Here is a 27,802-nt window from a genome sequence, read left to right as displayed (position 1 = left end):
AGAAAACCCTTTAAAGCTTACCTCTGAAAGAATTAAATCACACTCAAATCAAAACCTAAACAAAAAAGAGATCGAAAGAACAAACCCACAAAACAGTTTAAAAAATTCCCAGAAGATACACAAAAATAAATGTATAGAAAATAAAATAAAAAATCTAAAGGACAAGAAAGTGAATAAAAATGCGAACCTTAGTTGGATAAATCGATGAATATGAATATGTCTCGAATGAGTATCCATAAAACAGAAAACTTAAATACCCAATTAAGAAAATAAATAGATATTATCAAACACCATTTGTTTATCAGCAACAATAAATTAATTTAAAGCACCCATTACAATTATAAAAGCCATTGCAATGTTAGATGAAAGAGAAGATAAAAGTAAAATCACCCATTACGAAGTTATAACCAACCATTTAGGAACGTCATAAACAACAAATACTTAAACAAATTAAAGCAAATGTTGTGAAGAAATGAATTGAAAATAAAACAATAAAACCGAAATACCATCTGTAAAAGAATAAGTTTTGACATAAAAATAAAAAAAAGTTACCTTCAATGGGGTAATGTAGGTGGCAAAAGTAGAATCCAGGAGATGGTAAAGTGAAGAGGGAAACTGGATACAGAGGAGTGTGTGGAGAAGAAGAGGACTCGAGTAAGAATTGGGAAATTGGGGTATTAGGGATTTGGTTTTAAGTTGGGTTTATATAGGATGGGCTTTTAGTAATTGTTTCTAAAATCATAGGCATTTATTTATTTGATTAGTTATTTGCAACAACCAGTTTTAGTCACCATCTGTAACTTTCATGTTATGTAAACCATCAATTGCAACTAATATTTTAGTAGAAAAAAAAATTGCAACTAATGTTGTAGTTGCCACTGTCAAATTTTTGATATCTTAACTTTTTGTAACTAATTAGATTTTGGTTACTAGTAGTATATATCATTTTTAATCAATAATATTTAGTGACTAACATTTTGGTTGTAAAAAAATCATATTAACAACTATAACTTTAGTTGTCAAAATAACATACCAAAAATTTCAATTTATTTCAAGTGGGAACATGGGGCGCCCAAACTCGCAAAATTTACTATTCATTTGGCAACTAAAATCTTAGTTATTAAAAGAAGATAATTTGCAACTAACTAATTAGATATGCAATAGTAATTTCAGTCACAAATTAAAATATTATTTTTTAATTTTCTGGGAAAGTGTGGCCCAAAAAAATTCACCAATTTTTAGCGACTAAATACATTTTAGTTGCTATACATGAGTTTTTGCATCTATTGTAATATGCACAAAATAATTAGTTGCCAAATGTACCTTAGGCCCTTTGTAATTATTGTTAGAAGCTTGGATATTTCAGTAGTTGTATTATTTTGTAACTAATAAAAATAGTTACGAATTAATTAATAAATATTTGCATCTATATTCAGTAGTTACAAGTAATTATTTTCTGTAACCATAATTTTAGTTGTTGAATCTCTTATTGTAGTTTTCAATTGTGTTGTAATGCTGGGAAAATTTACCATGTAAGAATTGACAGCCAAATAAATTAGTTGCTAATGTGATATTTTTGGTAACAAATCAAATTAATAGCAGAATATTAACTTTAGATGCTAAAGACGAGAATAAATGGGCCCTAGAATTTTATTTCCCTTTAGCTGACCGATTGGAATTTAGTTACTAAATGTGGGGCATTTGCAACTATTTTCGCCTAGTTGCAAAAAAATTGGTTGCAAAAAGTACTTTTTCTTGTAGTGATACTGTTATGGCTGAAAAGGTAGAGCTAACATAGAGCCTCATTAGTAAAGTATGGTCAAAGCTCAGTAGGATTCTATGCCATCCAAGCACGGCCACGTCGCACCCAACGCAAGTGGCATGGCTCATGTCAATGCAGTAGGTGGGCGCCAGACTAGCAAGCGGTCGGAGATCGTCCACATGTCAAAACCCTGCTTTCATCGAGGAAATCCCTTGGGCAGGTGAACAATGGGACACGGAGAAGGATTTGCACGGCACCTACCCACTTGTAGCCTTTGCAATCATTACCTTAAACTCTTCCACTATAAATAGAGGACTTCCCTCTCATTTGGGGGGTATAAGCTAATTTTACACTTAAATAGCTTTATCTGTCCGTCTGTCTCTTTCTCTTGTATTCTCACTCAAATTGTAACTCAGCTTGCTGAATGCGACCTGATCCCTCTTTTATTAATACAATAGCAGTGGATGTAGGATTCGCTTTTGAGCATCCGAACCACTTCAAATACTGTTCTTCACTATGTGTTTAATTCAACTCCCTTATATCACGTGTGACTTCTAAGTCCTTTTAGCATGTTACAAGTGCAAGTATTTAGTGTCAAAATCCAGAATCAACAGTTTGGCACTAGAAGGAAGGCCTGATTTAGTACCTACTATTCATCAGAGAAATCTCTAACTAATCAGTCCCATAACAGCAAATGGCTCATGGCTTCGAATCTGAGCAAACTAGCCAGGGTAATGAAGCAATCCCCTAGGTACAGAAGGACACTTCTCTCAAAGTGCCACCAGTCCAGCAGAATATCCTAGGGAATATGCCTTCAAGCTCATAGCCCGACGCAACCGTCATGAGCTACCTGAAGAGGTTCAATAATACTCTTCAAACGGTCAGCTGAAGGCTAGACCGATTGGATCGGGTCATGCCACCCGAATCCAATGAGATGCAACGATTGAATTTCCTCATTAAATTTGGGTGGCATGACCCGATCTAATCGGTCTAGCCTTCGGCTAACCGTTTGAAGAGTATTATTGAACCTCTCCAGGTAGCTCATGACGGCTGCGTCGAACTGTGAGCTTGAAGGAATATCCCCCAAGATATTCTGTGGGACTAGTGGCACTTTGTGCCTAGGGGATTACTTCATTACCCTGGTTGGTTCGCTCAGATTCGAAGCCACAAGCCATTTGCTGTTATGGGACCGATTAGTCAGAGATTTCTTTGATGAAGAGTAGGTACTAAATCAGGCCCTCCTTCTAGCGCTAAACTATTGATGCTAGATTTTGACATCAACTACTCGCACGTGTAAAATGCTAAAAGGACTTAGAAGTCACACGTGATATAAGGGAGTTGAATTAAACACAGTGTGAAGAACAGTATTTAAAGTGGTTCGGATGCTCAAAAGTGAATCCTACATCCACTGCTATTGTATTAATAAAAGAGGGATCATGTCACATTCAGCGAGCTAAGTTACAATTTGAGTGAGAATACAAGAGAAAGAGAAAGAGAGAGCTATTTAAGTGTAAAATTAGCTAATCCCCCCGAATGAGAGGGAAGTCCTCTATTTATAGTGGGAGAGTTCAGGGTAATGATTGCAAAGGCTGTAAGTGGGTAGGTGTCGTGCAAATCCTTCTCTGTGTCCCATTGTTCACCTGCCCGAGGGATTTCCTTGACTAAAGCAGGGTTTTGACATGTGGGCGATCTCCGGCCGCTTGTTGGTCTGGCGCCCACCTACTGCACTGACAAGAGCCATGCCACTTGCGCTGGGTGCAACGTGGCTGCACCTGGATGGCACAGAACCCTAGTGAGCTCTTACCATACTTTACTGATGGGGCTCTACGTCGGCCCTACCCTTTCAAGCATAACAATTACTTTGAACTCTCCCACTATAAATAGAGGACTACCCTCTCATTCAGGGGGATTAGCTAATTTTACACTTAAATAACTCTCTCTCTCTCTCTCTCTCTCTCTCAAATTATAACTAGCTAGCTGAATGTGACCTGATCCTTCTTTTATTAATACAATAGCAGTGGGTGTATGATTCGCTTTTGAGCATCCGAACCACTTTAAATATTGTTCTTCACTTTATGTTTAATTCAACTCCCTTATATCACATGTGACTTCTAAGTCATTTTAGCATTTTACATGTGCGAGTAGTTGGTGTCAAAATCCAGCATCAACAAATACAGATTCTTACATGCATGCGTTTTCATTTTTCTAAGATGCTTGTAAGATAAAATTATGTGGCCCATTAATATGTAAATAATATTATGGTTTAAAAAATAATTTCCCATTTACAATTTCTAATTAATGGGTTATACACATTGATGGAATGTGTGCCACACAATTTACTATAGCATGTGCTGTACTATAGCACAACTGGTTTCTCAATAGTCGTCATATGAATAGTGGGCTGTCGATACTGTAGCATGTTGATGGAACTTCTATTTAAGGGAGGTTTATGGCTCAAGAAAATTGGTCCTCTCTTTGCCTGTTAAAGAATACCTGAATGTATTTCTCCGTTATTCAAAAATTACAGGTTTTGAGAATTAAAGAAAGGAAAGGAGAGAGAAACCGGTATTTTTCATCACAGAAATCATCACAACCAGTATCAATGGCTCAAGGTATATTTGCTGATTATATTTATTATTGTTTTATAACATGTGAAATTCATGAAATTCAAAGATCATGTGAGTTTAGAATTCATGAATTTTCTTGTTAAAGCATGTAATGAGAATTTGTGTTATTCGAGTTTAATTGCCAATATAATAAATATGTTTTTCACATGACTAATGATGTTTGATGTTTGATGATTATATCAATTGATGATTAATGATGTTTGATGAAACCACCTTTGTGGCTGGATCTTGTTGAATACCGCCTTTATGACTGGATTTGTTTGTAATTTGTCTTTGTAATTGACCTGTATCATTGTGTATTCACCAAAGCTACATATGGTACTATATCATACCCAAAAACTTTTATGACCTGTTGGAGGTAGAAGAATAATGAAGAAGAAGAAGAACTAGGGTTAATTCGATTTTTCAAAAAATATTAAGAAGGTCCCTCACTGTTAAGGAAATATCATTAAGGCCTTAAATTGTTAGGAAATGATAAGGTCCCTAAATTATTGGATAATAATTTGACCCCTAAAGTTTATGTTAATTGTGTTGTGGCCCCTAAAATTTGTTGTAATTTTTGGGTCCCTAAAGTTTATTGTACTTACTAGTGACCCTAAATTCATATAACAATTACTTTTAGAATTTATTTTTATGTATATTTGTTAATCACCAAAGTTGTCAAATCATTAAGATAAATAAATTTTAAATTACATAACATTATTTCAATTGCCTGTACATTTTGATGTTATGAAAGACATTATAATTGTTTATTTGCGGGTAAATTGAATTCATTGGTATAAGACATTTTAGGATCACCCAATGGTTGATTAATTGTTCTTATAACTAATGAAAATAATCGTTGGTAATTGAGATGTGCTATTAATTTCATTTACATATCCAAAGATAGTTTATGTTTCCATTTAGTGCATTTATAATTACTAAATTATGTGTAATTTAATTAGCATCATTACATCTATTATATGTCGTTGTATCACTCAAAGGAGATCACTAATATATATCTATTATTTAGTTGAATTATGTGTTTGAATCTTATTTATGTGTTTAATTTTATAACTCAAAGCATTAATATATGTAGTGCATATTCATGTTTCTCTTCATTTGCAAGCCTCATTTGTACCTATGTTTAGTGGACTTAATTTCTCTTATTGGTGTGAGCAAATACAATTCTGCTTAGGCATTCTAGATCATGTTTTGTCACCTTAATCAGAGAAACCATATGCTATTACTAATGCTAATAGCGAAAAACAAATGATCTACCACTATGCTTGGGTAAGATCAAACATATTGAGCTTAATGTTTATGCCAATGAGTTTAGTAAATAGCATCAAATCCACTCTTCCCAAGACTGATAGTGCTAAAGAATTTATGAAATTTATGGAAGAGCGTTCCCAAATTGTTGATAAGTCTCTTGCCGGGACATTAATGGCCACTTTAACCACCATGAAGTTTGATGGTTCTCATGGCATGTATGATCATGTTATTGAAATGTCAAACATTGCAACAAGAATTAAGTCTTTGGGGATGAATGTGGATGAAAACTTCCTTGTTCCGTTTATCATAAATTCACTGCATCTTAAATATGGTCCATTCCAAATGAACTACAATATCATGAAAGATAATGGAATGTTGCAGAACCCTAATATGACAAATATTCCTGAGGGGGGGTGGGGGGTGGTGAACAGGAATTAAAAAAATTTAATGCGGAGTATCAATACTCAACAACCCAAAAGCAATGAACCAATGAACTATTGATAACAATAAATATAAGCAACAAATGTGTAGGAAATATTAAATGAGTTGAGAGAAGAGAAATGGTTAGAGATTATAGTGGTTTGGAACTTTGATCAAGAGATAGTTTGACAAGATTTTGTCTAGCAAGATGCATAAAAATATTTTTGTGAATGATTTCCTCTAAGCTAGGCTGATACACAATATGAGTTTTAATTTCTCTCTAATACAAGTTTGAGGACAAATGATGGAGTAAATGATGTTCAAGATTGAACTTTAGGGTTTGTAACAATGATAGAATAAATGTTGCACTCTCCTCCTCTTTTTTCTTTGAAAAATCTCACTCATTTATATCTTGAACAACCCTTGAAATAAATTGGCGCCCTTTCTTCATTTAAGGCATTATTGTAGTTTTCTGAAAAATCCCAAAAGTGGAACGTCCATTCTTGACACCAGCGGTCATTTTTCTTTGAATTTTAGGGTTGGAAAGGTCGTTACCCTACTTGAGACGATCATTACCCTATTGTGAACGGTCATCCCCAATCGAGAACGGTCGTTCCTTCTTGAATCCTTTGAAGCCCAAAAAATTCTAGAATTGTGAACAACTTCATGAAATGGCATCATTCCACTTGGAATGACTTGATGAATTCTTGGAACGGGAATTAATTGAGGTCGTTTGGGTATGACTCTTTGAATTTTCAAATCCTTGACTTGAGCTCGAATCTTCTAAGTCCAAAGTCTTGACTTCATATGGAAACTTATATTACAATTTTATTGTATTAAAATTGAATTAATATTTGAAATGTTAACAAAAAAAAAAAAAAAATGAATTGAATTAAATTATTGATATTTGAAAAGTTAACTAAAAACATTTATTTGAAAAGTTAAATTAAAAAAACAAAAAAACAAAAAACAAGAAAATCGGGCTAACCCGGCCCGGACCGCCACTAACCCGGCAGGTTAGGGTTGGCGAGCCGGGCTGGGCCAGCCATTTTCTCCATAATGGTGGGCCTAACCTGGCCTGCCTTTATTGGCGGGTGGGTTAGGCCCGGCCCGCCAAAGAACATAACCCGCCGTGGGCCGGGCCGGGCTGGTCAATTTTCCACCTCTAGTCATGATATGGTATCAAATACAATCTCGCCCATAGTCTACCCTCAGGGCATCCAAAATCCCACACCAGGCAATACTTGCCTGGTGAAATCCAGCTTAGAGCTCATCAAGCGTCTGTCTTGTCCTAGTAGGATATCCCAATCGTTTAGTAGGACGAACCATCTTAATCTATGCATGAGGATAAATATCAAATACTAGCTGATGTCTAAAGGGAGAATAGGTACTAAACAAGGGTGGTTTCCAATCTGGGAGTCAAACATATTACTAATCATGCATCCACAATTTCATTCCAAATATGCGTCATGCATGCCTTGTGCATATATAAAGTATAATATGATATAACATTTCAATAAAAAGGCATGTAATCATGAATGCAATGCTCACCAAGTCAAAAGTACAAAAGTTTGTAAAATTCTATTTACACCTTATATTTATTATCAATTTCATTAAAATCCCAAAACTTTTAATCTTTGCAGTCAACCCCAAACTAACTTTTGACCCAACCAACAAAATTTGGGCCTTATTATATTAGGCCCGCCACTATTATAATCAAACTCAATAACTCAAACAATTATCTTTTCCCCAAAATTTCCCAGCAGCTAAACAAAATTGTTTCTTCCACATCACATTGAGCACAAAGCGAAATGAACTTCCAGCCAACAAAATGAAAAATAATTTAGCAATTCTATACATACCAAGTTTAGTTCACATTTTCATACAAATATTTCTTTTTAAGAAACAATGCCAACCAACATTATAACATCGAAACAGTAAATATATGAACGCTCAAGGTAACTTCCAACAACTCCAATTTGCAAATTTCATAAACTAAATCATCATTACAAAAGTACCAAAACTCATATGCTGCCTATTCTTAAATTTCATTATGCCCAACCAGCGTAACCAATCAATTATCAATTTCATGTCTTCTCCTCATCACAATTCACTGCTTAGCATTCCCATAAACAAGCACAACAAAATATTAAAGAACAACATAACACCTGAATTGTCCACAACCACACATGAATTTGAAAACATGCAGTTTCATGCAATACTATTCCACTTGCCACTTTCTCCTTTGCTTTCAACTCAAGTGCTCGGTCCTCCTATCTTCTTCACCTATTTGATTCAAAATTGAAATAAGAATTGGGATCTAAACAATGAGGGAAGGAAATATTGAATAAATACGATGAATGATTGAAAATGCATGCCTAACACTTAGTACTTTACCCAAACATTTTTTTTTTTTTCTGAAAATTCTTCCTCTACAAATCACTCTCAGCCCTCTTCTACTTCAACTCAAAATTGTTTTTCTCTCTTTCAATTTACACAGGAGAATGAAGGAAAAATGAGAAAAAAACAAACTTCTCCCTCTCTCACCCTTTTTCCTTTCACTCTCTCGGCTCTCTCTTTCTCCACTCCCCCATTCTTCTTCTTCTTCTCAGTTCAATTTAATAGAAAACTACAACCAACATTGGCAAAACAAGGTGCCAAAATTGGGGGCTGCTTCTCCAAAAAAAAATTACCTCTAATCCATCTTACAATGGCCAATTATACATGCATCCCTTAGTCTTTGATTCTTACATCTTGCGTCCCAAAATCCTTTAATTAAAGTTATGTTTTATCACAATCTCACCCCTGGAAAATTATGCATGTGCCCTTACATGACACAATATCAGTAAGACCCCCCATCTTTAATCAATTTCATAATGTCGTTGAAAGATTTTCACAATTCCAATTTCACACAAGTGCTCTTGCGAAACTATTTAATAGACCCACCAAGCCTTATTTCTTACTAAAACGTCTCCAAAAAGTTTTAATTCTTACACATTACCCTCTAGATTCACATAAATAAAATTAAATAAAATCCACAAAGAAAATACGAAGTATTACAAGTGGTATCTTGATAGTGGATGCTCAAGGCATATGACAGGAGACAAGAGCTTGTTCACCTCTTTGAAGCCAAAGAATGAAGTAAATGTCTGCTTTGGTGATAATTCAAAAGGAAGAGTCATTGGCATTGGCTCTATGGGTAACAAGTCTCTAACTATTCATCATGTGTTGCTTGTTGTGAAGCATAATTTATTAAGTATTAGCCAATTGAGTGACAAGGGCTTTACAGTTGTTTTCCAATCCATGTGTTGTGAAGTCATTGAGTCTAGGACTAGTAAAATTGCATTTATAGGTCATAGACATTCAAATGTGTGTATTATTGATTTGTGAGACATTGCATCCAAAGATCTTTCTCTTTTGTCCAGAAAGGATGAAGATAGTTGGCTTTGGCACAGAAGATTAGGTCATGCTAGTATGGATGTCATTGCAAAGCTTTCAAAAAGAAATCTAGGGCATGGTTTGCCTAAGCTTGTTTTAAAAAAATGATCATGTTTGTGATGCATGTGCTAAAGGCAAATAAACTAGTGTTTTTTTTTAAACAAAAGAATGTTTCATCAACCTCTAGACCTTTACAATTGTTGCATATGGATTTGTGTGGTCCTAGAAGGACAACTAGTCTAGGAGGTAAGCACTATTGTTTTGTGATTGCTGGTGATTATTCATGTTTTACATGAGAGCTATTTCTTGCACATAAAAATGATGCATTTGAATCATTCTTGCATTTGATTAGGAAATTTCAAAACAAGTAGGTTATGCAATTGCTTGCATTAGAAGTGGTCAAGGAAAAGAATTTGAAATAACTTTGTTTGAATCATATTGCAATGAGCATGATTTCTTGGCACCTAGGACTCCTCAACAAAAAGGAGTTGTTGAGGAGAAATAGAGTTGTAGTAGAGATGGCAAGGACCATGTTGTGTGAGCATGACATACCTAGATATTTTTTGGGCCAAAGCGGTTCATACTTCATGTTATATCATTGATAGAGCTATGATTAGGCCAATCCTCAAGAAAACTCCCTATGAGTTATTCAAAGGGAAAAATCCAAATATTGCATATTTTCATCCCTTTGGTTCCAAATGCTTTGTGCTTAATAATGGTAAGGGCAACCTTCGAAAATTCGAGCTAAATTGGATGAAGCAGTTTTCCTTGGTTATTCTTCACATTCAAAAGTGTATAGAGTCTTCAACAAAAGAACTCTCTTAGTTGAAGAATCTATACATGTACTATTTAATTAATCTTCTTTTAAGAATGTAGGAAATCATAATGAAGAAGAGATTGATGGGATGATGAAAGAACTAGAGATTAATGATAAAGCATCAACATCAACTCTCAACAAAGAAGAACATCGAGAAGAGGTTTAAAATGAAGATAACACCTTCATGGAACCTCAAAGAAAAAAAAGGGAGATCTCATTTCCTAGAGTGAGAGATGAAGTGAAACAAATCATTGGCGATTCCCTCAAGGAGTAAGAAAAAGAGCATCAATGAGAAAGACATGCCAATTCATAGCATTCTTGTCTCAAGTAGAACCTAAGAAAGTGGATGACGCACTTAATGATGAAAGTTGGGTTCAAGCAATGCAAGAGGAGATAAATCAATTTGAGAGAAGCAAAGTATGGGAGCTTGTACCAAGCCCTAATGATCATTCAATCATTGGCACCAAATTGATATTCCGGAACAAGATGGATGAGCAAGGTATTGTGGTAAGAAACAAAGCAAGGTTAGTTGCTCAAGGCTACTCATAAGAGAAAGCTATTAATTTCGATGAAACCTATGCCCTTGTTGCTAGAATAAAAGCTATTAGAATGTTACTTGCTTATGCATGCCATTTAGATTTCAAGCTTTTTCAAATGGATGTTAAAAGTGCATTTCTAAATGGTTTCATACAAGAAGAAGTTTATGTGAAACAACCACCTGAATTTGAAAACCCAGATTTTCCTAAACATGTTTTTAAACTCTCAAAAGAACTTTATGGTTTAAAGCAAGCTCCTAGAGCTTGGTATGATAAATTGAGTAGTTTTCTTGTTCAAAATGGTTTTTTCAAAAGAAACGGTGGATATTGCCTTGTTTACAAAAAGGCATAAGTATGACATTTTGGTAGTTCAAATATATGTTGATGATATCAACTTTAGTGCTACTAATGAAATCATTTGTAAAGAATTTGCTAAGATGATGCTAGGTGTTCGAGATGAGCATGATGAGAGAACTTAATTAGTTTCTCGGATTACAAATCAAGCAACGAAAGGAAGGGACCTTGTTGAATCAATCCAAGTACATTTGTGATCTCATTAAGCATTTCAAGATGAATAAGGCAAAAGATCAATGTACATGAGCACATCACTCAAATTGGAAGCCGATGAGGAGGTAAAAGTGTTGATACTAAGCTCTATAGAGGCATGATAGGTTCACATTTGTATTTAATTACATCTAGGCCAGACATATTGTTTAGTATATGGTGCACGTTTCCAATCATGTCTTAAGGAATCTCGTTTGAATGTTGTCAAAAGAATTCTTAGGTACTTGAAAGGAACTCTAAACATTGGTTTAGGGTATCCTAAAGGATCATCTTTTAGTCTTGTAGGATATTCGGATGCTGATTTTGGAGGATGTAGGATAGATAGGAAGAGCACTAGTGGAACATGTCAATTCTTATGAAGCAAACTAGTTTCATGGTTTTCAAAGAAACAAAATTCAGTTGCTACTTCAAACATTGAAGCCTATCAATGTCTAGTTGTTGTTCACAACTTCTTTGCATGAAGCAACAACTTGAAGATTTTGGTTGTAAACTGCTTAACATTCCTATTCATTGTGAAAATACAAGTGCTATTAATTTGTCTAAAAATTTTGTGCATCATTCTAGAACAAAGCATATAGACATTAGACATCATTTCCTATGTGGTCATGTTAGCAAGGATGATATTGTGCTTGAATTTCTTGATACTAATCACTAATTGGTTGATATTTTCACCAAGCTACTTAATAAAGAAAGATTCTACACAATTCTAAAAGGGCTTGGAATGATTGACACGAACTAGGTATGATTCATCTTCTTATGTGTTTGTTTGACATGAAAAATTGATTGAGGTGATGTTTTTTTATGTGCATATTGAGAATATGTTTGAGTTGATTGTGACACCATGCTTTATACATTGATTGTGTGATTATCTTTGCATAAATCAAAGTGCAATAACTCTTGCATAACCCCATTAGTGATTTGATCTATCGGGTTGCAGAGATAAAAGGGTTGGGTACTCAAAATTTGCTTTTGCAACAATATGTATAGAGAAATCTATATATGCAACTATAAAGAGGACCAATAAAATACATCAGATGATGGACTTAAGAATCACTAAGTGGCAAGTCTCCTCATGAATCTAGAGAACATATCCATGTTAGGATAGATGCACTGGAGCTAATAAATATTAGACTCTTGTAATATTATTTTGAATATGATAAAAGGCATAAATTCTATATTATAGCATTGATTTATATATTCATGTATAAATTAATATATGTTCTTAGAAAGGTTGAACCGTGACGAGGGAATTAAGTGTTTTAAATCTTAATTGTGAGAACCCTATGATCACATATGGTGGCCATTCTAGAACTATCCGTAGCCGTAGTATTAATATGACCAGGGGTATAGATTATATGAAAAGGCTATTATAGCATTGAATGAACCTACTGAAAGGTAGTGACAAATCTCACATGTCAAGGTTGTTAGGTGATAACTTGGTGCAACGCATGGCTTCTTGTTTATGACAAGTTCACAAGACCAACCCACTAGAGGATTCCATACAAGATGGTAAATCCAATGTCTATGGAATATATCCTCTAACGAATGTTCATGCATGTGATCCTTGGACTTGAGATTACTAGAGCGTCGTGTGTAATTATTAATGTAATTTTGACACTAGCCTAACGTAGTCCTACTTAGGGTTATTAGAACGATAGTCGTTGGTTGCATCGAGAACTATACTATGGCTATGGTGGATCAACAAAGGATTCATCACTCCTTGTCACATGAGAAATTATCTCGCTAAGATATTCAGTTAGTAACTACAACCGCAAAATCTATAGCCACAATGGAATCAAGCTGATGCTCGAATCGAATTTTATACGGCCATTGATTTGATAACCAAATATAAACATATCAAGGTAAATTGATTGAAGTTGACACTACTTATGTACTTCAAACCTTGATGAGATAAATGATGATGAAAGGATTTGAATTGCACGGTAACCGTACTATAGAAAGGTAGCAACTTCGTTGAATCTTTATTTGTTGGGTAATCATGATGCCAACGTTGATACTTAATTATGGATCCAATCACTACCAACAAAATAAAGAGCCTACGGATCACACACATTAAAAGCAGTTTAAGAAAAAAGCGAAATGAAGGGTAATTTTGTCTTTTGGACGAAATGGTATTTTGGTAATTTTACTGTGCAATTAAATTCGCTGAGGTCGTTGTCCACGTTCAATATTTATATTGAAGTTAATTTGGCAAAATTGTAATTATATTAATATTAATATAAAACATTAATATTAATATCGAATATATTTAATTTAATTTAATGTATTTTAAATCCCATGAATTAAATAAATGAATAAATATATATAAATATATTTTTATTTATTTATTTAGAATATATTTAATTGGGATGGATTTTATTCCAAAATAGGAATAGAGATATTCCCATTCCAAAAGGGGAATATTTTATTCCCACTATATAAAGAAGGGAATGGGAGAATTGAAATTAATTCACTAATATTTTTCTCCACCAAGAGACCCTAGCTACCATTCCTTTAGAGAGAGAATTTTTCTAGGCAATTGAATTGATCTAGCAATCAATCCGGTTGTGATTATGTCCTACTTTTGTGTGGATACCGTATTGCTCGATTCTTCTCTTGAATCGCTTGTGAAGTCCAAATCCTAATCTGATGGAAGGAGCCGTCTGCGAAGGTATTAAATTTAACCTTGTATGGATATTAATTGGGTTATAGTATATCAATCCTGATCTTGGGTTGGGACTCATTGAATAAAAATTTTAAAATACATTCCCCGTTATTCAATGAAAAACCCTACAATTCAGTTCATATGACTTGTTTTGTAATTTTAACATATGAGAGACACATTGTTGATAAATATATATGCTTGTATGTTGGAATGAATGTTTTGATTGAAGAAAAGTCAAAATGATACAATCTAGGGGTTGTAATTAATTGATATATTTTCACACATGAAAATTCCTCAATGATTAAAATGTCTGAGATGTTTTTATTTGATGATATTTTTTAGTCAATGTGCAAAAGAGTCAAAAATGCATGAAACTTTTCCTATCTTTGTACCTAAGTGTTCGAGTTTGGATTATGTTTTGATTCTCATGGTTACGAATGAATTTTTTTTTTTTTTTTTTTTTTGCTGAGGTTGTTTGGGCCAGCTTACGTACACCTTGACTAGTCCCCCAACCCTAAACAAGGCTTCCAAAACAGGGCAAGCCCTGAGGTCCATGGCCAACAATATTAGCAACTGTTCTTGTAATTCAAACATGAGACCATATGTAACGCCCACATTGAGGTACGTAACTTATTTATGCTTTTATGCCCTTAGTTTCGCTTGTTTTAAGGTGGAAGATTGGAAAATTGGGAAGTGCAAACTTTGCCGCGGCAAAGGTATTTTGTCGTTGCAGCAACAAACTCTCTGCCCAAATCGTGTTTTAGAATTTGTAGGCTTCGTCGCAGCAAAGAAGAAATTTCGCCACGGTGACGTATGCTCTGGAATGCTTCGCCGAGGTGAAGAAAAAGTTTCACTAGGGCAAAGAGCTAGCTGGAATTTTTGAGAAAATTCTAGAAAACTTCCTTAAGGGTAAAATGACCATTCTAACCTAATTAGTTGTAAATGTGGGGAGTGAAAAGTAGAGAAATTTTATGGAGAATGCAATGAAGGTGAGGGCATTTTTTGTAATTGACTAAAGGGCAAAGATGGAATTTCCTAGAAAGTGTGAGGGCAAAATGGGAAAGTGTAAGCATTATTGTAGGATATTAAGGGTTCAAGAATACAAACCCTATCATTCTCTACACCTTACACGCCACCTTCATCCCCAAATTCTCTCAATTCCTTCATCAAATTTCCAAGGTAAATTTGAGGACTTTTGGTTGGATTTTGGTAGAGATTCAATCCTAAGCATCCAAAGGGTTTAAGAAGAAGAGGAAGTCTACCAAAGAGAGAGGTTCTAATATGGAACTACCCAAGATCAAAGTAAGTAAATTCAACCCTAACCTTTAATTTGAGCAATAAGGTGTGTAGAGTTCCACCATGAGAAGTGATGATTGTGTTTATAGAAATTGATGGAAGTTTGGATGAGTTAAGAAAGAATTTGAGTAAAGTTATGGAGTGTATTTCCCTGGCCAGGTTTGAAGTTGTTTTTAGGGAGCTTTGCTCCAAGATTTTGGTGGTTAGAGATTGTTATGGAAGTGTAATCACCTTAGAGCTTTATTTATGCATACAAAGTGTTTGATGAAATTTCATAGAGAAGTGCATGTATGAGTATATTGATTTATTAGTTTAATATGAGGTGTAGATGGTAGAGAAAGTATAGAATGACAAGTTTACATGCCATATTTCATCCTTGCATTTAATAAAGAATTGAGAAAGAACAGTAAGAAGAATCCATCTACATGCATACATGCATTAAGCACAATAAAGAACAAAAAGAAAGAAAGAAAAGTGCTAAAGAAAAGAAATTGAATACTAATTTCTAAAAGAAAGATAAGAGAAAAGAAAGGTTATTGCGATGGAGAACCTGTGAGTGACAAGAAAAATATTCCCACATGCACGCCGCTTTCAGTGAGCGGCCTAAAAATAAGAAGAAGAATTTGTACAGTCCGTAAGAGTGCATGTGGATGAGGCTGTACCAAGAAGAATATACCTACATGCACGCCGCCTTTAGTGACAACCTAAGAAGAAGAAGAATTCGTATAGTCCGTAAGAGTGCATGTAAATGAGGACTGTACTCACTCACACGACCAGGGTTCCGAATCCATGCATCAACCGAGTCCGATAGGCAAAGACTAAGAAAATAATAAGAAAGAATAGAAAGAAGAAAGAAGAAAGAAAAGACTAGAAAAGAAAGAAATACAGAAAAGAAACAGAATAAGAATAAGAAAAATAGAAAGAAAAATGCACATCCTATGCATTTGTGCATTTGCATCATACCTATGCATGATACCATGCTTATTATCATGAGTAGTGAGAGATTAGAATAAAGAAAGAATAGAGAGAAGTAGAAGTAAAGAAAGAAGCAGAGAAAGAACAAAGAAAGAATCGAGAAGAATAGAAAGGTGTGATGTAAGGAAAGAAATTCAGAATATGAACAACAGAGATAGAAGCATAGCGTAGAGGATTTACTTACTGAGCAACTAGTGCTCACCCCATTGGTTTTAAATGTTTTTGCAGCAAATAGGTGAGAAGCGGTCAGATGGAACGTCTAGAACGGAGGAGAATGGCACCATTGTCCACCGTTTTTTAGTTTATGTATAAGATACTTTGCTGTTGTAAAGAAATTAGTATATAAAAGTAAAGAAATTTTTTGGCCCACTATCTTCTACTTATATATATATATATATATATATATGAAATTTTTAGTGAATTTATATTATATTTTCCAAATTATACTAGCTAGAAAGAGTTATTACACATAGGGGGAGCAACCCCCTTGGCCCCAAGCCTTTACCACTCGGCCAACCCATTGTTGGTTACGAATGACTGAGTTTATCTTCTTTATATTTATTTTCATCATACTTGTTGCATTATGTGGATTATAATGATGTGCTTGAGTTGATATCTTTATCTCTTTTTGATTCATAACAAAAAGGGGGAGAAGAATTGAGTAGTTGTGGATGACTGAGTTGATATTAAGTTAATATGTTGAGAAGAATGTGAATTGATTGTTTACTTCATTGAAGTGTTTATAGTGAAGTGATGTTTATGCTTAATGATATATCTTTTTGCTTAATGAATACACTTATAATGAATTTTTTTTAATCACTCTTATATGTCATTGTGTTGATATCTTTTTGCTTAATGACAAAAAGGGAGAGATAATAGATAATTGAGATTGTTGTTGTGTGAGATATTGAGATATCTGTTATATCTTTTGAAATGTGTGTGAATTTCTTCTTTTGATCTTCAAAGTGAGTGTTACACTCTTATTTGAAAGGAAGAACGAATATTTCTGGTGTGAGGGGGAGCACTGTGCTCACTTTATTTTGGAAAGCATATTGTGAGAGGGAGCTTTTGCTCTAAATTTATAGTTCTTTTTGGTTGAAATAATATGCATTATGTTCCCATTTTTGCTTGATGGAAAAAAGGAGAAGAGATCTATGAAAAATATGTATATGTGATAAATGCTCATTGATAGGGGGAGTTTTTGCATTTTCATATTGATCTTAAATTTTTCAATTTGTTTTGTATACAAATTTTGCTTTGTTTTGTCATCAATCAAAAAGGAGGAGATTGTTGGACCCTTGTGTGTTTTGATGTCCCAAACCAAGCAAAATAATTGTATAAGGACTAACAAAACTGTAAGGCATGACATAAGTCATGACCAAAAATGAAAATGCAGGTTTTTATCTCAAAANTACTAGAAAGGGTATATTGGGTAATGTCACTTTCTCATATCGTTCGAGTCTAATTAAGTAGATATAATATATTAAATAAAAGACTATTTTATACATCTTGTTATAATACGATCAACCAATTAGAAAATAAAGATTCATTTGGTACGATTTATTGAGTAAAATTTATGAAAGAAGAGCTTATTACAGGAGAGTTTATAAAAATAGAGCTTTTGTTAAAAAAAAAAAAAAATTAATTGTTTGATTAGGAAAATGTAAAATAGTTTTCTAATATTAATTTACCAAAAAAGCTTTAATAAACAAGAATAGATCAAGAGAAATTTATAAAATTGAATAGGGATATTTTTGAAATTTCAGCATTTTTAATAAATTCAAAAGGAGCTTATTTAAAATAGGGGGTTTTTCACAACCCCCTAATGTTTAATCAAATAACAAGATCTCTCGTAAGATTTCAAAAATAACAAAAATTCATTTGTCGCTAGTGAGCTGTTAATTGACCATTAGAATTTATAATATGATGGGTCAATAAATATTTATCATATTGTCCATCTTCCATTTATTTTAACACCAAAACCTTAACGGTATGGGGATTTATGTTATTACTATAATCACAAGAGTATTTTATTATTTGATTATACATAATGGGGATAATTGTTATAAACCATTTAAAATAACTTATTTGGAATGATATAAGCATTTTTAAAATGCAACCAAACAATCTAAGAAATTTTTAAAAGTGTACTTATAGCATTAAATAACTCTTTTAACTAGTAAATAAAGCCAATCTGGTGACCTCTTGTGCTTTAATGTGCCAAAACTATCCAAAAAGTTGATTGATTATCAATCAAAACATGTTAAGGTAGGACACAAGTCATAACCAAACCAAAACAGACTTGTCAAGTGGTATGACCATGCGTAAGCCAAATTTTAAAGAGATACAAACCGTGTGTGATTAAGGCACCCCCGTTCAGTAAAAGAAAATTGCCCAGATGAACGTGCCTCATTACACGACCACATTTCTCATGGTCGTTCATCAACCTGCCAAAATGTGTGGCACGTGCACGACCATCTTGCATGACCGTTCCATTTAAGTCAAAAGTCAAAATTTTTAAATTCAGAATCCTTCACGCTCTTGACTATTTTTTAAAGTCAAAACTCATGTATCAAAATAGGCACGATATTCCTATCTGAAGAGTTTTGCAAATCAGATTTCCAAGAAGCTGTGGTTGCTTTTGAACAATCTTGTGGATTTGTAAGAGCAATTTGGGTAAGGTTGTTCCGCATGGTGGAATGACGGTGCAATGTCTTTGCATGATCATATAATGTGGTGAAACGTTCATTCCAAAAATCCTAGATCTGAGAAAATATATTTGTTGTGTCAGGAACAACCGTTCGTAATTATGGAATGACTGTTCCTTTGTGTCTATAAGCTTTATAAGAACTGCATTAAATGAAGCAACGACTATAAATGGCTATATCTTCAAATCAAAGTATAAAAGCACACTTTGAAGAAGAAAAAAGTAGGGGAGAAGAGCACAAAAAATCTATTACAATGCTCATAGTTCAACATTGATCTTCCTTAACTCTCTTTGAACTAAATCTTCTATCTTTATAAAGAGAAACCTTGTAAAACATTGAGTGTATCAGCCTAGCTTAGAGGCAATCATTCACAAACACTTTGATTCAAACCTTGGTGGCGAAATCCTATAAAATTAGGTGCAATCTTGTAAATCTAGTGTGTGGTGGCAAAATCCTTGTAAACTAGAGACAAAATCCTTGTCAAAAACTAGAGGCAAAATCCTTGTCAAAAACTAGAGGTGAAATCTTTGTAAACTAGTGGCGAAATCCTGATCAACTAGAGGCAAAATCCTTGTAAACTATGGTATTGCTGTAATGCGATTATAGTGGAACTTCAAGGAAGTTGCCTTGAAGAAGTGAATGTAGGAGGCTTGTGGATATAACTCCAAACCACTATAAATCTCTGAGAGTTTCTCTTCCCTTAACTCATATATTATTCTTTGCATATTTATTGCTTGCTCACCATTATTGCTCATATTTATAACTCTAAATCTTATGTATTGCTCTCCATTGCTTATCTTTATTGATCGTTAACATTGTCATTTATTATTTGTTGAGTTTATTTATTATCATTGATTAGTTAAACTCATTGTTATTCATTGGTATTGTTGATAGTTTTTATTCCGCGATTATTTTTATAGATTCCTATTCAAACACACCCCCTCTCCCCTCTTTCTTTTGTAGGAATATTTGTCATATAGGGTTTTACACAATCAAATAGGTTATAAGCATATTTCATTCATACTTATGTGACATATTTGTGTTAATTGGTTGTATTATGACAAGATATTGCCTACATGGAACAGGTGTCACATAAGTGTGCTTTATTGAAAATATGTTTATTTAGTTGCATCTAGGCCTTAAATGGATATTACTACTTTGGGTCTAACCTACTTTTCATCTGAGCATCCGCGATTTAAGTAGGAAGCCATGACGGTGGGTTGCAACACTAGTTTTCCCTCGAGGATTAGTAGATGTGCATATGAGTTGGATCAAACACTTTGGTCCCGGCCCTCCCCCCCCCCCCAAAAAAAAAGTCTAACTATTTGGGGTCACATTAAGCGTGCTTCATTGCAAACGCGTCTACTTATTTAAGGAGACTTAAAACTTATAAAAACTAATATATGTGTTTGGCTTATGATTTATGATAATATTTCGAATCCAATTTTCAAAATGTGTGTTTGTTTTATTACTTAGGGAAATCTATCCCAAAAATTTGATTTATGACATCTGCAATTTTTTGACTGTTCTGTTTATGGGGCCCTACCATCTGCAAGTTTTTTTCTCTTTTCCTTCTTTCTTCTTCTTCTTTCACCAATTTGTCTTCTTCCAACCACCGCTACAACTTTTTCTTACACTTGCCATCTGCAAGTTTTTTTCTCTTTTCCTTCTTTCTTCTTTATTTATTTCTTCTTCTTCTTTCACCAGTCTATCTTCTTCCAACTACTGCTACAACTGTCTCTTCCACCTGTATTCAAACACATAAACCCGACTTCGCTACAACTCTCTCTTCCACCTGCATTCAAACGCATAAACCCGACACTGCTACAACTATCTCTTCCACCTGCATTCAAACACATAAACCCGACACCGCTACAACTCTCTCTTCCACCTGCATTCAACCTCTTGCGAAGCTTAGTCAGGCCAATCTGCACTATTTCAATGTACAACTCCCTGCTTCTTTCACATACACCTCAGGTTTTGTTGTTTATGTATGTGTGAGTGAGTGAGTGATTGTAGTAAAGTTTTCTTAATAGAGTGTGTTATTAGGATCTGTGAAGTGAGCACCTAATACTCCGATTCTCGATCTCTTCACATACCTCTGTTAATTGGTGCCCCCTCTGCCACATTTATAGCTTTGAATACCCATATTACCCCTTCATTCCATCATCACCAGATCTTTTTCACCATCATTACTATCCTCTTTAATATCCACCATCCCCAGATCTCTTTCACCATCACCCCAGTTTGTGTTCTTATAGAAGAAGGTGTGAATTTGATGGGTTTTGTTGGTGTAATGGCGTCTTTTAATTTTTCACAAATGTGTTTTCATGAAATAAAAATTATCAAATAAAATAGAAAACTAAAATAACATACACAAAAATAAAAAGTTAAAAAAACAAAATAAAAAACCCACCCCACCTAACTGCTTGGCACATCACTTCAATAATACACACATCATAGGTGAGTGCCACATATCTGAGATGGGGTGTGATGATACATGGGTGGCTCTTCTTGAGGCGGCTGATTCCAAACAATCGGAGTGGGTGCTATGGGTTCTTAAGGGGGTGTTTGCAACTTCGGGTTGGGGAGGGGGAAAGTGGCAAATGGCGATGGTTATGGTTATAGGTTTCAGGGGTTGCTACAATTGAGAATCAAAGGAGGATTGGGGAAGGGAGGAGCCGTAGGATTGGGGAAGGGGGGAGCCAACTGTTAGGAAAAAAGAAAAGTGAGTGGTGAGATGGAGAAATTTTAGGAGTAAAAAACTTTTGGGAAAAAAGAAAAGCAAGTGGTGAGTGGTGAGTGTTGTGTGGTAGGGAGATGGAGAAATTTTAGGGGTAAAAAATTTTTGGGAAAAAAATAAAGAAAAATAAAAGATTTGTGCTTGTTTCATTATTCCAAATATGATTTTTTGGATTTGTCTAACTTATATATTTGTTTTGTAGATTCGGCATCGTAATTTAATCGTAAGAACAAATTACGATCATATGAACAAATGTCAGTATAATTTGGCTCACCGTCGCAGGATTGATTACTACTTTCAGCAGAAGGGGAAGTTTCAACGTTTTTCCAGACTTGGAGTCCATTATACACCTTATTGGCCAACACTGCCCATAGCTTCCCTTGCATTGATGGCTTCAAGTAGTATTGGATCAAACGAGATAACAATTTATTTGTGTTTAGTTTATACGATTTAAATATGTGTGTATGTTTGTTGGTGATGTGTTTGCTGATTATTACGATGTCCCAATCTTGGTTATCGTTCTCACTGTATTGTTATTAGATGAGTGATAATGTCAACTGCTCCGCTGAGATGACCCACAGATTTTTGGTTCTATTGTCTGAGCTTGCAAAAATTTCCCATGGTACTTCAATTAAATCGGTAGATTACCAGAATATGTTGGTTGACTTATCATCATTCGCTAGGAAGAGAATCAACATCACACATTTATCCTCTAAGTACTTTGGCCTGAGAAAAGTATATCAAGCATGGCGGAAATTGCTTCGATTAGGATCATGAGTCCCAAACTCTAATGTGTCCCTTAGAGGTTTAGCAATAATATATCAAGGTAAATTTAAAAATTTTAAATTCATATTAATCTACGACACTGTACTTTTACAAATTTTTTTAGGACTAACAAATATTAATGTGTGTTTATTTTTCATTACCAACAAAACCTACAAGCACAACAATTCTTCCACAAAGGACTTCCTCACAAGAAGCTTTATAAAGTCATATTTGAGAAGCAAACTGTCATAGGGAGATATGCGTACATACCTACGTCTCAACTTGTGGAGAACTTCACTTCTTCCAATTAAAGGTGGAACAAATGGGCAAAGTTAGGCGGGTCAACCCTAACCTGACCCGCATCAATCCAGGTTCAAACAAGGCTAGCTGGGTTACCCCGCCAGGCGGGCTAGGCCTTCATAGGCTGACCCGACGGGTTATATATATATATATATAATAATAATAATAATAAAACCTGTCCAACCCTCCGGGTTAGGGGTTTTCAACCTAGCGGGTTGGAAAAAAAAATTAAAAAAAAATTAAATTAATTTTTTTACAAATACCCCATTTTACCCTTGAAATATAGCCATTTTATAGTAGTGGAGAGGTCTTTTTGGTCATTTTCTTCCCCCCCCCCCCCCCCCCCCCCTTTTTTCTATAAATAAGGCCTAAACTCTCATATTTCCTCACATCCCATATTTTCTCATTCTCTCATTTTCTCTATTGAAATCTCTCAATTATTCTCTTTGTTGTTAATTTGCTCTCATTTTAATTTTTATTAGTTTTGCAATTTTCAATTCAGATTTGATATTTCAAAATTCCAATTCTCCTTCTTTAATTCTTTATTTCTTCTATATCCATTTTTTTTTAACTAGAATGGATAAATATTTTCATCTTATCAATTTTGATGATGAAAGAAATTATCCTAGTCCCCCTGAATTTATTAACGTAAATATAGCAGATTCAAATAATCTCGCTATCTCATTCTCAGAATCTGATACACCTTATAATATTCCCCCCTTCCTTCCTATGTTGTTACAGCTCCTAGTAGTTTCACAAGTCGTCCTCGCAATCGTCGTTCTCGTCCAATTTCATCTCAAACAGAAACGGGTTCATCAATTGTGGTCGAAACCGACGACAGGCATACATCAGACGTTTGGGTGCATTTCGATAAGTTTTACGAGACAAAAAGTGGAGTTCAAGGAAGAAAGCAAGATGCAAGTATTGTGGAAATATTTATAAGCTGATGTAGGTAATGATACTAGTACTTTAAAAAGGCATGCTAATAAACATATTACTCAACATAGAAATAGAGAAACCAATCAAACTCAAATAACTAATATGGGTACTACTTGGCGTTATAATTTTTATGTATATAGGGAACAATTAGTTTTATATATTGTTGCAATTGATCAATCTATTAATATGACTGAAGATAAATATTTTGAAAGATTTATTAAAAATTCATTTTTTTCAGATTTAAAAGTTATTGTAAAACTGCAACTAGAAATTATTTAATAAAATTGTTTGGGACAATGAAATTAGAATTAAAAAATAAAATACATAGTTGTTATGTTAGTGTGGCTCTAACTATCAATATTTGGAGTGGTAAAGCTAAACAATATTATATTTGTATGACTAGTCATTATTTTAATAATGAATGTAAATTAAATAAATCTTTATTGGAATTTAGATTAATGGATGTGGATCATAGTAGTCAACAAATTTATAATAAAATTGTTGAAGTTTTAGAAGATTATGATATTGTTCACAAAGTGATAAGTTTAACTTTAGATAATGCAAGTGCTAATAGTATACTATAGATTTTTTTAAAATAAATTTTCCCTTTTATGACAATTTGAAGTTTTTTTACCAACGTTGTGCATGTCACATTATTAATTTAATTGTGAAAAATAGTATGAAAAAAATTAGAAATAATAGTGATAGAATTATAGATTCTTTAACATGGATTACTGGTAGTAATATAAGAAATAGTGAATTTCAAGATGCTTGTATAAAATTAATATGTCTTCTAAAACTTTTGCATTAAACATGCCACTTAGATGAAATAATATTTATTTAATGCTTAATTCATGTTTACCTTATGCAAGTTTAATTAGTTATTTTGTATCAAATAATATGGGTCTTCATTATTTAGTTGATAGTGATTGACATATAGCTCTAAAATTTCATTCTTTTCTTAAATATATATATATATATTTTATCAATCCACCTTACAACTTTCTAGTGTGTATTATCCTACTAGTTCATTGGTAATACATACAATTATAAAAATTTCAGATTTATTTAAAAAAAAATAGAAATAGTGAAATTTTAGCGAGACCAATAGAGGCAATGAAATTAAAATTTTAAAAATATTGGAAACTCATCCATTTTCTTTATTGTTTAGCTGTCATATTTGATCCTAGAATTAAATTAGCGCGTTTAGAAAATGGTTTAAACACGTTAAGTGAAAATTTACGAGACGAAGCATATGCTAATGAACTAAGAGAGATAAGAGAGTGTCTTGCAAAGGTATATTTGCAATATGAAAACAGGTATGGGAACCAGCAGAGAGGCGAAATACTCGAGGAAGTAGCATCAGAAGAAACAAATAAAGACTTCAACTCCTGGAGTGCACTTAATAGGTCGAAGAGGACCCGAATCCGAAGCATAGCCTTCTCTTCAGAAGCATCAATAACAAATGTATTGTCCTCCATGATTTTAATGTGAGATAACATGTTTCATATGAGTTCGGGATTGTAATTAGAATTAAACATTGAATGTTATATTTTGTTACATACTGCAACAGCTATGAAATGATGATCAATGTTTTCCAAATGCATAGGCTTAGATGGCGTCGTCTAGGCGTACAGAAAGAAGACGAAATACTATAGATGACGAAGATAGAATATTGGCAGATGTAACAGTTGCATTGTGCTCTGTTGCCGCATTGGAAACAAACGGGTGTTAGTTACGACATACATCCGTATTAACTAGTCATGATAACATGTTGGAAGTATAAATGGTCATGAAGACAGAATCTTTTGGAAGTGTTGCATGGACAAAGACTATTTTACAAACTTATGTTACCTTTTGGCACAACAAGGGAAATTGCGAGCAACCATGAGGATGAATATTGAAGAACAAGTCATGATATTTTTGACAACTATAAGTAAAAACAAGACAAACAATACGATGATGGAGGATTTCCAACATTTGGGTGAGATGATCTCTAGATATGTTGGTGAAGTTTGCGAGGTCATATGTGTGTTGAAGACAGAGTTTATCAAGCCACCTGACTTCAGTGATGTTCCACTAGAATTATCGACCAACAAAAAATATTACTCTTTCTTTAAGGTACTTCTTCATTATTTTTTATATTAGTGGGTAGTTAAGTTCATTGTGTTATTAATGTTGATAGTCGGTTCATATTACTAAAATTCAATTTTGATGATAGGACTGTATTGGAGCCATTGATGGCACAAATGTCCATGCTTGGGTTCCACAGGAGTTGGCCGATAAGTACCGAAATTGCAAAGAAATGTTGTTGTAAAATGTAATGGTTATATGCGACTTTAGGATGATATTCACTTTTGTCGTCACTGGGTGGTAAGGATCTGTGCATGATTCAAGAGTTTTAAATTCAGTTCTTGATAATCCTAATTCTGGATTCCCACATCCTCCACCAGGTATAAGTACCGTCTCTACGTATTATAACGTATTGGCCCCATTTTTGAGGCCCTGGAATTCATATAACATATGTGATTTTATTACAGGAAAATACTATTTAGTTTATGCGGGTTATCCAAATAGAGAGGGGTTCCTTGCCCCTCATAGCGAGTGTCTTACCATCTTCATGATCACCGCCATAACCGGAGGGGGCCACAAGAGTTGTTTAACTATAGACATGCATCACTTCGCAATGTTGTCGAAAGAACCTTTGGTGTTTTAAAAAAAAAGTTTCGTATTGTCGATGGAATGAAAATTACTCGTTGGAGAAACATACTAAGATTGTTATGGCTTGTTGTATACTTCGTAATTTTATCAGAAGGCACAATATGAAAGACCCTATCTTCCAACGGTATACTGTAATGAGCAAGTATATTTTGATGTCCAAAACGGGGCAGAAAATGGCAGAAGTGGAGAGGGATCGAGTCAACTACAACAACATATTATAGACGACATGGCGACTCTGCGGGATAACTTAACGACTGAAATGTGGGCAGAACAAATGACCATGTCATAGTTGTTAATGAAGTATAGGTGTACAAGCGATTCTAAGGGTTGCTAATTAGTAACTTTGTCATATATATATTAATGTGGTGTTTTTAAACAGTGAGATTAGTACTTGAAATTTATATGAGAAATTTGTTTTTAATTTAGTGGTAACGAAATTACCAATCAATGTTTAATATTATTAAAATATAAATTGATAAGTTTTTAGGTTATAATAATAAATTATTTTAACAAAATGCACCAAAATATTGTATCAATAAATTCTTTACAAAAAAATATATCAAACAAATATTCAACTCTAATAACAAAGTCAAAATATTCTATCAAACACATTTTATTCAAATTATGTTCTCGTAATAATAACCCAACTCAACAATATTATTTCAAAAATCCTATCTAAAATAATAAAACAAACACACCCCTAAGATTTTATTCTATAATGGTGATGTGAGGTGTAATCGTGACCTTCCATATTACATATAAATTCAATGGTATATAAGTATCATCTAATAAGATTTATGTGAAAACATTATACTGAGAAAATTATTTTATATATATATATATAAACCTTATAAATTGAGAGTAGTATTATTCAAAGGTCGCAGTAATTTGTTAAGCAAGGATCATATTAATAATAATATGTAGTTATAAATTCATAATAAACTAAAATTACTTAAATCACGCTACTACACATCTAAACCCTTTTTACACTAAAGTTTTGTTCACCTTCAAACGCTTTATTAATTTAGTTGTATACTCCAAAATAATAAATAAGAGGGCACCTGCAAAACCCAATAAAATTATTTCATACACAAATATTTTTTGTAATGGTGGATCGAGATTGTAAAAATAATAAAATAATAATAGAAAAGGGTTTGTTAAAAAATAAAAAAAATAAAAAATAAAAAAAAACGTATACATGAGATTATTTAAGTAATTTTAAATTTTAATTGATGATGAAAAAAACTCTTTATATATATATTTGCTTAATCT

The sequence above is a fragment of the Pistacia vera genome, unplaced genomic scaffold, assembly GCF_008641045.1.
Source record: "Pistacia vera cultivar Batoury unplaced genomic scaffold, PisVer_v2 Contig359, whole genome shotgun sequence".
NCBI lineage: Eukaryota > Viridiplantae > Streptophyta > Magnoliopsida > Sapindales > Anacardiaceae > Pistacia > Pistacia vera.
The sequence above is the reverse complement of the archived record's forward strand: the minus strand, read 5'-3'. Positions refer to the sequence as shown.